The following is an 18,971-nucleotide window of genomic DNA, read 5'->3' as shown; positions in this document are numbered from 1 at the left end:
GGTCTCTTAGTGAGCTTCAATAAGTTCTGCATAAACGTCTCCAGCCAAACTTTGTCCTATTCTTACTGTACACTGGGGTGCATCAGAAGAGACAACTCTCCTTAAATCTCATTGTTTTATAACTCAAGATAGCGTGGCTCCATCTGCACTGTCGCTGGAGGGATTATGTCTGTGTAGGAGTAACGCCCCCTGAAAGAAGACAATGCCTCAACTGTATCCCTTCTCTGCAGATTGGTGAATACAGGGGGTAATAATGGCTTCTGCACCAAACACACAGAGGTAAGAACTTACACTGTATTTATTGTTATCCAGCATTGAATCGATGCAATTTCACAGTTCACTCTGAGCTTGTTCTCCTCCCTCTGTTGCGGTCCTGCCTCTCCCCATAGTGATGTCACTGACTGACACAGTCAGGCTGTCCCACACTTATGATATCACTTCCTTTTCCTCGCTTGTTTCCACCCCACAGTACCTCTCCTCATCCAGCAGGTGGGTTTGCCTGTGCTCCCAAACACACACACTGCTCCGTCCCACTGTGAAGAGAGAAAGAGAGAGATGTCAGTATGTCATTTGACAGGAAGGATGAGCGAACTTACAAGCACATTGGTTTAATAAGAAGAGTTTTCTAAATGGTCTATGGAGACTTCATATTCATTCATATACATTTTTTTAAATTAACTTCCTGAATTGAAATGGAATTGAGCGCTGCCCCGCAGTAGAGTGGAGCAGAGATACAGAGACTTACAGAGCTGCTGATGATGTCCTGGTAGGGACGCCAGCTGACATCCCTCACACAGGCGTAATGGTCAGAGAGTCGGGTCACAATGCTGGCCATCAACACGTCATAGACTGGGCACGCACGCACACACAGTTAGCACACATTACACTGCTCTTGACTCCGCTCACGCATGCGCACCCCCCCGAAACTAGTGTTTCTGGCCCACTTGCTAATCTAAATGTGATCTAGACTAGGACCCAGTACAGATGTACAACAACCTCATGGTCTCCCCAGCACCATTCTGGGCAACCAGCTGCCAACGGTAGTCCCAGTCCTGCTGGACGATGTTCAGCCGCGAGGCCACCAGGCCCTCCATGGGGGAGAACTTCCTCATGTCCCACAGCCTGATGGACTGGTCCTTTGAGTTACAGATCAGATAACGGGCGTCGCCCTGCAAGGTGAAGAGAGGAGGTTTATAATGGACCTGTATCTTCCTGACAGTGATTAGTGGAGTCAACAGGCACACAGGGGAGGTTTATACCTTAATGTGCACAGTATCAGGATGGAGTGGTTAGAGTTTTAGACCCTATCCAAATACTAAAAATGCATCCTTCCTCACTATCGAAGCGCTTGCTGATTGGTGAAACGGCACTGCATAGCTTTCACCTGTCCAGTTATATCAGAACAGTGCATTTGTGTATAAACAGTAAATTGTCCCATGTATGTGTTTAGGGCTTTGATATCGATGATTACATACATAGTAAAAGAATGTAAGAGGGTGATTGCACATGCTGGACGCATACACACGGTAGTGGTTCTTTATTAACTTGCTGTGGATGAAGGTGATGCCGTCTCTGTGTCCAGACAGCTGGCCCACGGGCTGGGGTCTGTCCTCCCGCAGCGTCTACCTGTCCCACACCTTGCAGAGCGCGTCGTCACTGCCTGAGAACAGCAGCTGGGACGAGCTGTCGGCAAACGCCGCTGTGTTTACATCGTGGTCGTGAGCTTTGATCTGAGGAGATAGAAGGGGCGGGGGGGGAGGGAGGAGAGCGAGATGGCAGAGGTCAACAACACAGTGATGTGGGTAATGACAAAGGGTCCCAAGAGAAGAGGGTTGCTCTGTATCGTCAGCTAAAACCAGACACGGTGGTGTGAAGCTTACAGTGGGAAGACAGAGGGTGACCAGGTTGTGACTGAATACTTGCAATGCCAATGTCCATAGGCGGGCGGACACACACACACCTTAAGAGTTCTCTTATTCTGTTCCCGATCGATGACATAGAAGCAGCCATCGTTTGCTCTGTGAAGAAAAAACAGGGTGCTAGGCTATAAAACGCAACAAACTTTTTATTTATTTTCAAATGTCTCAGAAAATGCTAAATTGGGATGAAATAAATTGGGTGCACTCACTCTCCAATGACCTCTTTCCCATCTGTGGAGGCAGCCAGAGAGAAGACACAGAACCTATTCTTATCTGGGCTAAGAGGGAAGGACAGAACATTAACCAGCCTCAGCCAGAGAGAAGACATACGGGTCAACCCCAGGTGGTGAGAGTAGGCAACAGGTTAGAGAACTGGCAGTGTGGTGACAACCTCTCCCTCAACTTCAGAAAGACCAAGGAGCTGATTGTGGACTACAGGAAACAGGGGTGGGGTAAAAGCAGCAGAAGGTCAAGGGCTTCAAGTTCCTTGTTGTCCACATCACTAAGGACTTAACATTGTCCTCTTACACCAGCAACTGTGAAGAACACACGTGGCATGGCAACACCTCTTCTCAGGAGGCTGAAATTATTTGGCATGGCCCCTCAGATCCTTAGGAACTTTTACAGCTGCACCATTGAGAGAATCCTGACTGGTTGTATCACAGTCTGGTATGGCAACTGCACCACCCGCGACCGGAAGGCTCTACAGAGGGTGGTGCGAACGGCCCAGCGCATCACTGGGGGCGAGCTCCCAGTCATCCAGGACATGCATGCCAGGCAGTGTCTGAGAAAGGTCTGGAAAATGTCCCGCCTCCAGCCACCCGAGACATGGACTGTTCTCCATGCTGCCATCTGGCAGGTTCAGACAGACTCCTATACAGCTTCTATCCCCTGGCCACAAGACTGTTCAAATGGCTAACTACTTGTCATGACGTTGGCTTGTGGGTAAGGTTTATGACCCCCCCATAAATTCCTTTCTCCCTTCACCTCTCTCTCTGACCCTACTGAAGGACTTTTGAATAGCCTTTGTTAAATATAGAGAGTCTGGGAACATCAAACAAGTGGGGGGAAAGGAACCATATTTCGGTAATAGAACCAGTTGGAAATATACCAGGTACTTAATGAGTATGGATGTCAGTTCGGTTGTCATCTGAGACATTATGACTGATGACAGGACGACAAACTGTACCTGGGAAAGTCCACACATTCTAGTTATCAGAGTCACATGGAATTGTTGTGCAATTTAAATGTTTGATATTGAAACTGTTTGTTAGGAGATGAAATGTAATTTAGCTCCCAATTGAGAGAATTGGGTTTTCATAAGGAAAGAGCCCTGACCAATCAGTGGCCCGCCCCTGTGAAGAGACAGGGGTTCTAAACGATGAAACACACCCTTCTCCCCTCGCCACTATATAAGTCAGTGACAAAATGTAACCAGCCGGTTCCGGGTACGTGAGGTCTGCAGCCTCTGCGTTAAAAGGACTCACATGTCAAGTACAAAACTAAGCCAACTTCAGCGTGAGCTTTGGTTGCGAATGGTATGAACTTTGAACTCTTATTCACTACAGAAGTGATACTTCCTAGCTGTTGAGTTAGCAGCAGACGCTGTAGACGTGGGCTAGGAAAGGACGGACGACGTATCCAGTCTAAAACACAACAAAGATACAACGTATCCATTTTACCACCAGTGACATTCTTCCGAGGACAGGAAGATCTCTGTTGGCCAACACGGCCAGCATCTACGACCAACCTACCGAAGCGCAGCTCAGAGTAAATATTTATTGCATTTTCCTTTTCCAAATGGGCGGTAATTTAGAATGCATACGATACTGTATTTACGATAGCACAGCTGCTTTCTTTGTTCCTCAGTCTTTACGCTCTTTCATTCAAGCCCAACCCCCTTTCTTTGTGTAACAAGCCGCCATGCCGGTTTAGCCCACTAGGGCACATTCTCCTATCATTTCCTTGTAACCATATCTACTGTTTGTTATGCATTTCTGTGAATTATTTAGTTAGCAAATAAATGATTTTAAGACAATTGATGTATGGATGACTCATAGTGAAGACTGGGTTCGTGCAGATAACCAACAATTTACGACGTTTGGAATGAGACTGACGTGAGGTAAACGAATACGTCATTAATCAGAAGACTCAGATCAGATAGTATGATATCTGAAAGTTATATTAGGAAAATTATAACTTTAATCTGAATATATTCCTTGGTGCCCCGACCTCCTAGTTAATTACAGTTACACGATTAATCAGTTTAATCGCGTAATAATAATTACAGAGAGTTATTTGATAAACATGTCTTCCGTTTTAATGATGCCAAAGACACGACATACTGCTCTCCCACAGATTATACGGTCATCCACAGACAACCTACACTGCTGCTAAAATGATTAGATGTATTACTCCATTACGCTGTTGTCCATTGATTGCAATTACCATTTATCCTGCTACTGGTCACTATTACTTCTGTTTACATGTAACAGTACCTTCAGAAAGTATTGATACCCCTTATTCCACATTTTGTTGTTACAGCCTGAATTCAAAATGTAGTAAATACACACAATACCCCGGTTACAGCCGCGAGTCTGATTAATGCCGTGTTCAAAACAATTGGTAATTCGGAAATCTCCAACTTCCGAGCGTTCAAAACTTATTTAGGCTTGGCATAACAAAAGGGATGGAATACTGACTGACTCAAGACATTATGGGGTATTGTGTGTAGTCAAATAACCAGGTTTCCAGCCAAACTTTTTACACGCGTAAAGTACATGTCTGATAAATATATAGAGTCATGACAGGCCTGATGGAAACAGAAAATGTTTCGGTAAACATTCTAAATGTAGAAAAAAAACAAGCTCGACAAAGTGGGATCTTTTGATGTCAGTCAAATTAATTATGCGAGAAATTTGTGGAAACACTTATGCGCAAATATTGATATAATAACCATCATATGGAAGTAAACTTGTCACACGATGACACGGTGTGTGGTCCTCCCACTACGACTCAGGGAAACCAGTTTATTAGGCTCCAGATTCAATCATTTATGATGAACTTCACAGGGTGGTGAAAGAGCACAGTGATCTTGATGCTCTTTTCCAATGAATATTGAGGGTCTTATTCTGGTGACATGATGATCGATGCTTGACAAATCTAAATATTCTTGCTCTTATCCATAATAAAGCTCATCACGTAGACTAGCCTACCCACACTGTAACTGTTGGATAGAGCGCATGCCAAGACCAAAGTAGGCACATTTGTTATTGCGACAGTTCGTGACAACACTAAAATCAGTAGAGTTAAAAATTCAATGGAAACGCATTGAAAATTTCATTTTTATTCGTTACATGAAAACATAACTAGAAAAAGTACATTGTGTGCATCATCACGCACTGGTTTTTATCCGCAACAAGTCAGTTTGGTGGAACTAATATATTAGAATATTTGCATGAAAATTGGATGGAAACTTGAGCTATGTGCACAAAATCTCAATTTAATCCGTTTTAAATTCAGGCTGTAACAACAAAATGTGGAAAAAGTCAAGCGGCGTGAACACTTTCTGAAGGCTCTGTATATTACCGTAAGTATTTATGTATTCCTGCTACAAGTCACTTTTCAGCTCCGTTTACATGTATATACTGGCAGAAACAACCTTTAACCATCATCATAGTTATTGTGTGGTTTTTATTCTTACTTCAATGTTTTATAATATTTCCTATTAGTAGTAGTAGTGGTAGTATCACTGCATTGTTGGGAAAGAGCTCTCAAGGTAAGAATTTCACTGTACCGTTTTACACCTGCTGTATCCTGTGCACATAGCAAATAAACTTTGAAACTTGAACGATCTCTCGTCTGGGTTACAAGGGAAGAACAGAACATTAACCAGCCTACACTGAGAGTCAACTCCAACTATGGAACATCTACAACCCATGGAAAGAATTTGCCTGAAATGGGGCTGCGCTTAAAGCTGCCAAATACGTTACTTTTTGAACAACCGGACCAAATTCACACAGAAAAGTGGGTTATAGAAGCAAGTCTAAGAAGCAGTAGATCTGTTCTATGTGCGTTATTTCGATGCGTCCCTTAAGTTTCGTTTTGTCTTTTACACACCAGCTTCAAAACAGCTGAAAATACAATGGTTTTTAGTTCCAAAAATATATTTCACAGCGTTGTAGATGGTACAATGATTCTATACACTACACTTGCTTGTTTTGTCACAAACTGAAATTAGTTAGCCTATCAGAATTTTAGCAACCAGGAAATGGTGGATCGATTTCTGCATAGTGCACCTTTAAAAAGTTTCAATCCTAACTTGAGAGAAAATCTGTGTAAGTCTCACTTTGACATCAATTCATAAGTAAAAGTTCAAGACACACACACTTTTAGTTTGCCTAAAAAGCAGTAATTAAATGGGAAATCACATGAACTGAAGTACTCAGCTATCCATGTAATTGATGTTCTGGACGATGAATTTATCTAATTTAAAACATTTCCTGTTGCTCCATCAGTGGGAACAAAGCCAGTAATAGATGGCTGAGATGACTAGCTCTAATGTCATGCATCCTTGTGAATCAAGAGGATTGCAGGTAGGATGGTTAACTTCCTCATTGGTTAAGCTATAAGTACTATGAGGAGAAACACTAACTTGTGGTCCAGCTCGGTATGGGTTTCACTGTCTCCATCTACACTGCAGACATAAACTAGAGGGATACAAGAGGGCACACGTCAGTACAAACTACACAATGAAACATCCTAACAAGAAGCCCAAGAGAGATTCTGAGCCTATATTCTGGTGAATATTGTGACAGAAATCTAGTGATTTTGAAATCACTCGTTTCAAAATTAGCAAGAGTTTAGCTTTTTATTTATCAAAGCTCCCGTGATTATTGACTGGTTAAAGTAACTGTCCACTGAAAAGTTCATATTCTGTTAACTCACACCCAAATAATGTTATTGACGTGTCCTATATTCGTATGTGGCCAAAGCATTACTAATTGGAGAAAGAAAAATTGAAATAAAGAATACCCCACCACAAATTTGTATTTTAAACAGACCGGTTCAAAAATGTTATTTTTCTTGCATAAATATTTGTGACCAGTATACGCCCACACCACTCAAATACAGAAAAGCTGCTTTTTAATATACTTAAAATTGTTTTCCTTATATAAAAAAATGCTAGTTAACTCATGTAATTATAGGCCATATTTCATAGAAATGTAGAAACACTTTACTTATCTTCAAATTAAATACATATCTTCAAATTAAGTTATAATCATATATCAAAAACATTTTATTTTTTAAAAGCAACCCCCCCAGTGTGTGTAGTGAGACCAGCTGGAATGGAGCATCTTGTGGGAGTCGGGGGTGACTGCTTCAGGTTAAAGCGCCCCCTACTGGTGTCATACAGATGTATGTTCTGGTCTGAGAAAGACAGGGAAGCATGTGTTAGGAACCAGAGGTCACTACCGATAAAAATAAATAAAAAGTGACATTGTTTTAATATGTATTTGGACATGTAAACACAGCGATGTTGTTAAGAACTAAAAGGAATTGCAATAGTTTTCCCCAGTCCACTGTAATGGTTGTGTTCTTTCCTTCTTCCACTCTCACGGAGCTCCGTCAGCATGTGGGTTAGAGTGCTCACTGAGTCCCAGAATTCCATTGCGCTCTGTTGCTCTTCACTCAGACATTTGCATTTATGATGGATTAGAGTTTGGAGTTTAGTCTGACGAATATCAAGTATGTCACCTTGAAGTTATAGGACTACAACCTCTGGTGATAAACCAGACAATGGAGGAAGGTTGGGTATCAGAGGGAGAGCTAGCTCAGTACGTCCACACAGATCCAGGTCAATAAGAGTAACTGGTTAGACCACCTGTGGTCCAGACCAAGCATGCAGATACCCAGAGCTCTGGCCCAAAATCAGGTCCATTCACATTATGATTTGTATTGTCAGCTCCATTGTCAGAATGGCCCTGTGTATTCCCATTGAAAGGTATGATATGGGTGAGCACATTTTCTTGGGGTAAATCCATTGTTTTAATTCCACACAAGAGATTTGCTTTGGTTATTTCTCAATGTAGGAGAGGTCCCATCTGGGGTGCCATTTTCTACGTAATGGTTTTGACTTGAGGTTATTGTTTGTAGGAGTGCCAGGTAGGTTGTGCCTACCAGAGAAAATATTGATTTCTCCTTTTGGTTTGGAAGGGAATGAGTCCTGTCTGGTCCGTCAAGTCTACACCAATACAAAGGAATCGTGTTAAAAAAATAAAAATCAGTACGGAAATAACCTTGCATAAACCCTTAAAACATTTGAAATAACTTCAAAAATTATTTTGCGTTGGTTATGTTAACCAAATAAATCACACCACACACACAAAAAAAAACAAAGATGAGCTCTAGTTCCTCAAGGAAAGGTCCAGTACCGGTAATGATTGAATAATTACCAGGCCTAAAAGAGTCCAGCCCGGTAAAGGAGTTCAGTGAACCCAAGTGACCTTGTCCTGTCATAAAGAGATGCGTAATACCAGCCTCATTAAAACAATCAGATTGCAATCAACTATTTTACTATAGAGTGTCACATCTCTGTAGTCTTCACTACAACTGAACACATCAATCACGGTATACATCACACCAAAACAAATGAAATACCGTACGCAAAAAGTTGTAGTAAGTCAGACAGACAATCCAATCCTCCAACAGATCTCCAGCGGGGGAAAGGCCATGAAGAAACAGCAGAGACCAACGTAGAGCAGTAGTCCAACAACAGACATAAGTAGATCGAATAGTGGCTGATCCTGGATACAGCTAAAGTACACACTTTTTACTACAAACAAAAACTGGGTCTCAACGAGCTTCCAAGCTGAGGGGAGACCACTTCCTCTCTCACACCACTGTCACAACCCACGTCCTTACCATGGCCGGCTGAGAGGAACATGTTGCCATCGTTACTGTACACACCACAGAATGCCTTCTGCTGGTATGTGTCCTTGTGTGCCACATGATTGGGCAGAAAACTGAGGAGACATTTCAATGACAACAGGCTCCTCTTCACCTGTCAATAATCAGGTCAATGATCTGATCGATAAGGCTTTAGTCATGTAAAGAAGTTTAAACTATTAAATTGAACAATTTATAAAGCATCAGCTTTCACTTGTTTTAGCAATGACTTCACGGCGAGTAGTTTATGCATGTGTGGATATACTCACTGTGAGCGAATGCGAATGCACTCTGTGAGAAAAACTGGAGCCTTGACACCGGCCTTGTTCCCTCAGAGAACATTTTTTTTTTTTTTTTAAAGAACTACCCTCTTGACCTGAGAAACAACTTTGTAAGAAACTACTGTGATAAAACGAGACCAACATGAAATTGCTCGCCCTCACCTCCGTCAGCACGCATGTGAAGCTTTGCCTGGCTTTCAGGCCGGATGAGGCAATGGCCAAGAGGATCTGAGTCCGGATTTCACTCTGGTCCAACTCCTGAGTGTCGGGCTGGGAATCCACTGGCAAGACACAAGCCACAGCAGCAGTCAGCCAGAGACCAGTGGGGCATACAAGTGTAGGTATAAACACTTTTGAAAGGAACATGCCATTATCATGCATTATGTTCAGTCTTAAGACACGTGTTATTGTTTATTTAAGTGTTGTCTAGTAAGTGCATTGAAATATGTATGAAGAGCACTATATAAAATAATCACGTTTCTTGGGGTCGTTTTTCCTTTCATTGCTTGAGCTCACAGTAAAAACAGCAGGATGTCTGTGACTAGTGCACACTACAACCATGACACCCAGTTTGGTTTACCAGGAGGGTTGCAGCGGACTCCCAGGCGCCCCTGCCAGGCATCAATCGATGTACTTGTCGGAGTCCGAGAACAACTGGACGAGCTACGGACCTGTCGCACCATTCACATGGATCAGCCTCACCTTCCCCCTTCAGGTGCACACAGAGATGGGGAGAGGGTTGGGAAAACACTTTGTGCTCAGTGACATGAACTACGGCTACATATGTAGAACCCCAAATGAGCAATCACTTCATTCAGCATTAGGGGCGGATAATTATTATTTTGTGCATGTACTACAGACGGCTATAAAATCAGCCCAATAATACAGGACTGGTAAAGGAAGTTATTCTAAAAATCATATATATATATATATATATATATATATATATATATATATATATATATATATATATATATATATATATATATATATATATATACACTGCTCAAAAAAATAAAGGAAACACTTAAACAACACAATGTAACTCCAAGTCAAACTGTCCACTTAGGAAGCAACACTGATTGACAATAAATTTCACATGCTGTTGTGCAAATGGAATAGACAACAGGTGGAAATTATAGGCAATTAGCAAGACACCCCCAATAAAGGAGTGGTTCTGCAGGTGGGGACCACAGACCACTTCTCAGTTCCTATGCTTCCTGGCTGATGTTTTGGTCACTTTTGAATGCTGGCGGTGCTTTCACTCTAGTGGTAGCATGAGACGGAGTCTACAACCCACACAAGTGGCTCAGGTAGTGCAGCTCATCCAGGATGGCACATCAATGCGAGTTGTGGCAAGAAGGTCTGCTGTGTCTGTCAGCGTACTGTCCAGAGCATGGAGGCGCTACCAGGAGACAGGCCAGTACATCAGGAGACGTGGAGGAGGCCATAGGAGGGCAACAACCCAGCAGCAGGACCGCTACCTCCGCCTTTGTGCAAGGAGGAGCAGGAGAAGCACTGCCAGAGCCCTGCAAAATGACCTCCAGCAGGCCACAAATGTGCATGTGTCTGCTCAAACGGTCAGAAACAGACTCCATGAGGGTGGTATGAGGGCCCGACGTCCACAGGTGGGGGTTGTGCTTACAGCCCAACACCGTGCAGGAAGTTTGGCATTTGCCAGAGAACACCAAGATTGGCAAATTCACCACTGGCGCCCTGTGCTCTTCACAGATGAAAGCAGGTTCACACTGAGCACCTGACAGACGTGACAGAGTCTGGAGACACTGTGGAGAACGTTCTGCTGCCTGCAACATCCTCCATCTGGGACATCATGTCTCGCTCCATCCACCAACGCCACGTTGCACCACAGACTGTCCAGGAGTTGGCGGATGCTTTAGTCCAGGTCTGGGAGGAGATCCCTCAGGAGACCATCCCCCACCTCATCAGGAGCATGCCCAGGCGTTGTAGGGAGGTCTTACAGGCACGTGGAGGCCACACACACCACTGAGCCTCATTTTGACTTGTTTTAAGGACATTACATCAAAGTTGGATCAGCCTGTAGTGTGGTTTTCCACTTTAATTTTGAGTGTGACTCCAAATCCAGACCTCCATGGGTTGATAAATTGGATTTCCATTGATTATTTTTGTGTGATTTTGTTGTCAGCACATTCAACTGTGTAAAGAAAAAAGTATTTAATAAGATTATTTCTTTCATTCAGATCTAGGATGTGTTGTTTAAGTGTTCCCTTTATTTTTTTGAGCAGTCTAATATATATATATATATACACACAGTACTAGTCAAGTTTGGACACACTTACTCAATCCAGGGTTTTTATTCTTTGGAATAACAGTGAAGACATCCAAACTAGTAGTAACCATGTTAAACAAATCAAAATATATTTTATAATTGAGATTCTTCAAAATAGCCACCAGCTTGACAGCTTTGCACACTCTTGGTATTCTCTCAACCAGCTTCATGAGGTAGTCACCTGGAATGCTTTTCCAACAGTCTTGAAGGAGTTCTCATATACACTAGTTATTTTTATTCTGATTTTTCAGGGCCCTCTGCATCCCTACTTCCCACAGCTAGTGTCATGTCCTGACCAGTAATAGGGGTTATTTGTTATTGTAGTTTGGTCAGGACGTGGCAGGGGGTATTTGTTTTATGTGGTTCGGGGTGGTTGTGTGTTTAGTGGTGTGTTTGATTTATTATTCCGGGGTTTTGGGCACTGTTCTATGTTCATGTATTTCTATGTTTAGTCTAGTTCTTTGCATTTCTATGTTTAGTTAATTGGGGATTGGACTCTCAATTGGAGGCAGGTGTTCTCTAGTTGCCTCTGATTGAGGGTCCTATATATAGGTATGTGTTTGTTTTGTGGGAGATTGTGCTGTGTATAGCTCTGTGCCTTACCGGCCTGTTATTAGTTGTTTTGTTGTGTACGTGTTGATTTTGGTTAACCTTCTTTGTCCGTTGAAATAAAAGAAGATGAGTGCACATTTCCCCGCTGCGTCTTGGTCCGCTTTACCCTACGACAACCGTGACAGCTAGAGTATGGTGTTGAGTAGTTTTTGACTTGGAGCAGAGCACTTCTCATGTGCTAGGTCTACTCTTTAGCTAGACTTATTTTTTTAAATAAGTAGGCAAGTCAGTTAACAAATTCTTATTTACAATAACGGCCATCCACAGACGACACTGGGCCAATCGTGCACCGCCCTATGGGCCTCCCAATCACAGCTGGATGTGATACAGCCTGGATTCTAACCAGGGACTGTAGTGACGCCTCTTGCACTCAGATACAGTGCCTTAGACCACTGCACCACTCAGGAGCCTGGTCTCCCAGTCCCAGCTACAACTTACCTCCTCAATAGGTAAGTCAGCACATCAATATAATCGTGTTCCTCCTCAGTTAATAACTGCATGTCACCCTGCTGCCACTGTTGGATTCTGCTTCAGAACCGTCAGGGTTGACGCTGGAGCCCCGACCGCCGGACATCCCGGAACTAGACAGAGCCCATAGACGGTGAGCTTGGCAGGGAAGTCAATTATGTTGTCTATGAGAAGTGAATAATGATAAGAGTCAGATAAATGTGTTTGTTGTGTGAGAGATTGACAGACTACTACCAAAAATACTTAGCTAGGATAATTTATGGCAAAACAAGAAGCACAATCAACAATCTACTTATGTAACAGTGTAGGTTCCGTCCCTCTCTTCGCCCCAACCCGGGCTCGAACCAGGGACCCTTGCACACATCAACAACTGACACCCACCAAAGCATCGTTACCCATCGCGCCACAAGAGCCACGGTTGCAAGCGGAAACCCTACTTTAAGTCTCAGAGAGCGTGACGTCACCGATTGAAACGCTATTAGCGCGCACCACCGCTAACTAACTAGCCATTTCACATCGGTTACACTTACTCTAACGTTAGTTACATATCATTAGCTGACCATCGCATGTATTGTCTGACTAATCTATGGACTAACGTTATCTAACCAGCTAGCCTAGCTTAAATACCTAACATACACTAAAACATGCTTGACAGTTCTTTGGTGCTGTAGATTAAGTGTAATAACTTGCCAATTATGTTGTCACGAGTCAGTTTATGAAAACGGTTGTTATCTGTAGATGATCAGCGTTTTTCTTTGCCGATGTTTTCAAGATATTACCAGACCAAAGTATGCTAAACGTCAGCTATGCACCATAATGTTTACAATGCTGGAACCCCAACGCGTGTCTTTTTATTATGCCCAGAGAGGAAGAGGAAGACTCAACTCCGCGGAAAATCTGTCTCCCTCAAGCAGATTTGTTTTTTTTTGTTGTTTTTTTTAACCACTAAGCAAGGAGCTTTTGTATGGAGGTCAACGAGAGTGTCGAATTTGGTCAACAAAAAATGAATGGCTTATATTTGATCGAATATACGTTTCGTAATAAGTAACACGTGACATCCCGGCAATTTTGAGAAAAAACACTTAATATCAGAGTTGTCTAGAGATGGCTATGCATGTTCATGGTATGAGGCTAGTAGCATAGCATCTCCAAAAATGTTTATAACTAACCCATTGTTCTATCCGCGGCATCTCAATTCCATTTCAATGTAAGGCCTTTATTGGCATGGGAAACATATGTTAACATTGCCAATGCAAGTGAATTAGATAATTGTTATTGTTTACTTCACTTTTGTTTATTAACAGTAAACATTAGTCACAGAAGTTCCAAAAGAATAAATACATTTTAAATATCATATTATGTATATAGTATTGTAACAATATGCGATCACCATTGAATACAGGCGGTTGACGTCAACAACCCTCATCGAATATTCAAACAAAGATTACAATAATGAGATGTATCCACCAATCCAAAGAAAGGATAGGCGGGAGCTAGAGATCCCGCCATGCCGTTTTGACGACAACGACTCCCATTGTGAGCGGACTCGGAGAGACGTATCTTGTTAGTATATACCACAGATAGATGACAACATCTTTGTCCATACTTCAACCTCAGTGGCCTGTGCACTTTTGCTGTCACATGACCCACTGAAATTGTGCCAGTGCATGTTGAAACTTGGATGTGTAGACCTTATAAAATTCAAGTCATGTTTATAAAACTCTATATATGGATTAGCATTCTCGACAGGAAAACCCTGAAATGAGGACATACATAAAACCGCAAGGATATCAACAAATTACAAGGATTTTATTTAAAATTGTATTATGATCCCCATTAGTAGACACCAATGGCGACAGCTGGGTCCTGACACATAAAGGCAGTGGCGACGTGTCATTCAGGCAGAGCACCACATGCATTTTTGTTGTTGTTGTTGCCCGTTTTGCATGTTACTTTGGCAGTAACACGTGTCTCTTTTTTGCTTTCTTGAGTAAGGCAGCTCCAAAATGCAGGTGTTTCAGCCTAGGCCAGTGCTTTCTCTGGTGGTGGGTTAGCCAGTGGAAATTACGGAGCGTAGGGGTTGGTAATGTTCTCTACTTGCGCTGTGATTGGCTCAGTGTTCTGTCTCTCAAAGGGACACTACTTCACCACAAACTCTACGGGTAGAGCAAAACAATTCAAGCCCCTTGGGTGCTGCCATATACTTACATTAGAAGTATCTCAGTGCTAGACACATCACTACAGACACCCTGGTTCGAATCCAGCTGTATCACAACCGGCCATGATTGGGAGTCCCATAGGGCGGCGCACAATTGGCCCAGCGTTGGCCGGGTTTGGCCGGTGTAGGCCGTGGTTGTAAATAAGAATTTGTTCTTAACTGACTTTCCTAGTTAAATAAAGGATAAATATGAAGATAAATTATTGATAAAACGTACCGGTGCTCATCGCCATTGAACATAAACATTATACAACAAGTTGGAAATTGCAAATTCAATAATGAGCCGTGACCAGGAGACCCATGAGGCGGCGCATAATTGGCACAGCGTCGTCCGGGTTAGGGGAGGGTTTGGCAGGCCGGGATGTCCTTCTCTCATCGTGCTCTAGCGACTCCTTGAGGCAGACCAAGCGCCTGCAAACTGACTTCGGTTGTTAGTCCGACAGTGTTTCCTCCAACACAATGGTGCGGCTGGCTTCTGGGTTAAGCTAGCAGTGTGTCAAGAAGCAGTGCGGCTTGTCTCTTGACCTTCGCCGAGTCCGTAGGGGAGTTGGAACAATGAGACAAGATCATAACTACCAATTGAATATTACGATGAAGGGGGTAACACCATGGGCAAGAAAAGTTTTAATACAATGGCCATGCCATCAATCCAGCATGACTTCTGCCGCCTTCAAAACAACTGGAAACTCGGAACTGGGAAATCTCAGACTTCAATGAGTTCAAGACAACTAGGAACTCAGATAAAACTAGCTCCGACTGGGAAAATACAGAAAATAATTTTAAGCGGTCATCCAACTCGGAATTGTAAATCGGGATTTCGGGGCTCTTTCTAGAGCCCACAAGAAGCACCGCGCCACTTCCATGTTCAAGTGAGAACAGCACAACAAAGTGAGTACAAAAATGTATTCTGTGCTGCTGCATAAATGATGTAATATGCCAGGGAGATATGTATACTGTAGCTAAGAAAGTAATACTAAGTGTATTTTGTGTAGTAAGATGTTAGTAGCCCATGTGCCTCACCCTAATAATTTGAATTGTTTAGTGTTGTGTTGTGTAGTGGCTTAGCTGGCATGCATCCCCAACATTTCTTGTTTGTTTGCCAGACCAAGATTTACATGCTAAAATCGCCACTGCATAACGGAAAAGACCAAATACTTTAGAATGTACATGTAGTATGCGTGTTTGTATGCATCTATGAGTTACACATACATGTCAGTGCATACACAACAAGTGGGTCACATGGGGGAGAAGCGTTGTGTCATGAGGTGTTGCTTTATTTGTTTTTTTGACACCAGGTTTGCTGTTCACTTGTGCTATATCAGATGGGAGTTCCATGCAATCATGGCTCTGTATAATACTGTACGTTTCCTTGAATTTGTTCTGGACCTGCGGTCTGTGAAAAGACCCCTGGTGGGGTAAGTGTGTGTGTCAGTGTTGTATGTAAGTTGACTATGCAAGCAATTTGGAATTTCAAACGCATTCATGTTTCTTATAAAAAAACAAGAATTGATGCAGTCAGTCTTTCCTCAACTCTTAGCCAAGAGAGTCTGGCATGCATAGTTGATATTAGACCTCTGATTACAATGAAGAGCATTTTCTGGTCCAGCTGCAGCTTAACTAGTTCCTTCTTTGCAGCACTTGACCATATGACTGGACAATAATCAAGATAAGACCAAACTAGCGCCGGCGGGACTTGCTTTGTGGATGACATTCAAATCAAAATGTATTGGTCACATACATGTGTTTTATTGCAGGTGTATTGAAATGCTTGTGCTTCTAGTTCCGACAGTGCGGTAATATCTAACAAGTGATGTCAAACAGTTTCACAACATACACCCAAAATACACGTAAATCTCAGTAAGAAATGGATTAAGAATATATATACATATGTCAGAGCGGCATTGGACTAAGATACCGTAGAATAGTATAGAGTAGAGTTTACACATATATGAGGTGAGCAATGCAAGATACGGAGACATTATTAAAGTGGCTAGTGTTTCATGTCCTTAAAGTGGCCAGTGATTCCTAACCTATGTCTATAGGCAGCAGCCTCTGATGTGCTGGAGATGGCTATTTAACAGTCAGTGATGTAGTATACAATACAGTATATACATATGAAATGGGTGATGCAATATGTAAACACAATTTAACAGTGACTAAGATACCATAGAATAGTGTGGAGTGCGGTTTATACATATGAAATGAGTAATGCTAGATACGGAACATTATTAATGTAGCTAGTGATCCATTTCTAAAAGTGGCCAGTGATTCCTAATCTATGTCTATTTGCAGCTGCCTCTGATGTGCTAGTGATGGCTGTTTAGCAGTCTGATGGCCTTGAAATAGAAGCTGTTTTTCAGTCTCTCGGTCCCAGCTTTGATGCACCTGTGCTGACTTCGCCTTCTGGATGATAGTGGGGTGAACAGGCAGTGGCTTAGGTGGTTGATGTCCTTGATGATCTTTTTGGCCTTCCTATGTCATTGTGTGCTGTAGGTGTCCTGGAGGGCAGGTAGTTTGCCCCCGGTAATGAGTTGGGCAGACCGCACCACCCTTTGGAGAGCTTTGCAGTTGTGGGCGGTGCAGTTGCCATACCAGGCAGTGATACAGCCCGACAGAATGCTCTGAATTGTGCATCTATAAAAGTTTGAGGGTTTTAGGTGTTTAGCCAAATTTCTTTAGCCTCCTGAGGTTGAAGAGGCGCTGTTGCGCCTTCTTCACCACACTGTCGCAGTTGTAAATGAGAACTTGTTCTCAACTGGCCTACCTGGTTAAAGGTGAAAAAAAGGTGAAATAAAACAATTTATAAAAATTAAAAACTGTCTATGTGGGTGGACCATTTCAGTTTGTCAGTGATGTGTACGCCAAGGAACTTGAAGCGTTCCACATTCTCCACTGCGGTCCCATTGATGTGGATAAGGGGATGCTCCCTCTGCTGTTTCCTGAAGTCCACGACCATCTCCTTAGTTTTGTTGATGTTGAGTGAGAGGTTATTTTCCTGGCACCACACTCCCAGAGCCCTCACCTCCTCCCTGTAGGCTGTCTCATCGTTGTTGGTAATCAAGCCTTCTACTGTTGTCATCTGCAAACTTGATGATTGAGTTGGAGGTGTGCTTGGCCATGCAGTCATGGATGAACAGGGAGTACAGGAGGGGGCTGAACACGCCCCCTTGTGGAGCCCCAGTGTTGAGGATCAGTGAAGAGGTGTTGTTTCCTACCTTCACCACCCGGAGGCGACCCGTCAGGAAGTCCAGGACCCTGTTGCACAGGGCGGGGTTCACACTCAGGGCCTCGAGCTTGATGATGAGCTTGGAGGGTACTATGGTGTTGAATGTTGAGCTATAGTCAATGTACAGCATTCTTACATAGGTATGCCTCTTGTCCAGATGGGACAGGGCAGTGTGGTGGCGATTGCATCATCTGGGGATCTATTGGGGCGGTAAGCAAATTGAAGAGGGCCTAGGGTGGCAGGTAAGGTGGAGGTGATATCCTTGACTAGTCTCTCAAAGCACTTCATGATGACAGAGTTGAGTGATACAGGGCAATAGTAATTTAGTTCAACTAGCTTTGCTTTCTTAGGTACAGGGACAATGGTGGCCATCTTGAAGCAACAGATTGAAAAAAATCTGAACACACCAGCCAGCTAGTCTGCGCATGCTCTGAGGACGCGGCTAGGGATACCATCTGGGCCGGCAGCCTTGCGAGGGTTAACACGCTTAAATGTCTTACTCATGTCGGCCACGGAGGAGGAGAGCCCACAGTCCCTGGTAGTGGCCTGTGTCGGTGGCACTTTATTATCCTCAAAGTGAGTGAAGAAGGTGAAGAAGGTGTTCAGCCTATCCGGAAGCAAGACGTCGGTGTCCGTGACGTAGCTGGTTTTCCTTTTATAATCTGTGATTGTCTGTAGACCCTGCCACATACATCTCATGTCTGAGCCGCTGAACTGGGACTGAACTTTGTCCCTATACCAACATTTAGCCTGCTTGATTACTTTGTGGAGTGAATAACTACACTGTTTGTATTCTTCCATATTCCCAGTCTTCTTGACCTGTTAAATGCGGTGGTTCGCACTTTCAGTTTTGTACGAATGCTCCCATCTATCCACGTTTTCTGGTTGGGGTAGGTTTTAATAGTCACAGTGGATACAACATCTCCTATGCACTTCCTGATATACCGATACGGTGAATAAGTTTGTGTCGATATTATTTTCTGAAGCTACT

General features: G+C 43.1%; 1 pseudogene; it reads right to left on the bottom strand.

Moving 5' to 3' along the window:
- Positions 1 to 280: 280 nt before the first annotated feature.
- Positions 281 to 12,687, bottom strand: LOC115148684 (DDB1- and CUL4-associated factor 11-like; annotated as a pseudogene).
- Positions 12,688 to 18,971: the final 6,284 nt, after the last annotated feature.

The sequence above is a fragment of the Salmo trutta genome, chromosome 2 (assembly GCF_901001165.1).
Source record: "Salmo trutta chromosome 2, fSalTru1.1, whole genome shotgun sequence".
NCBI lineage: Eukaryota > Metazoa > Chordata > Actinopteri > Salmoniformes > Salmonidae > Salmo > Salmo trutta.
This window is presented reverse-complemented; position numbering and strand designations above follow the sequence as displayed.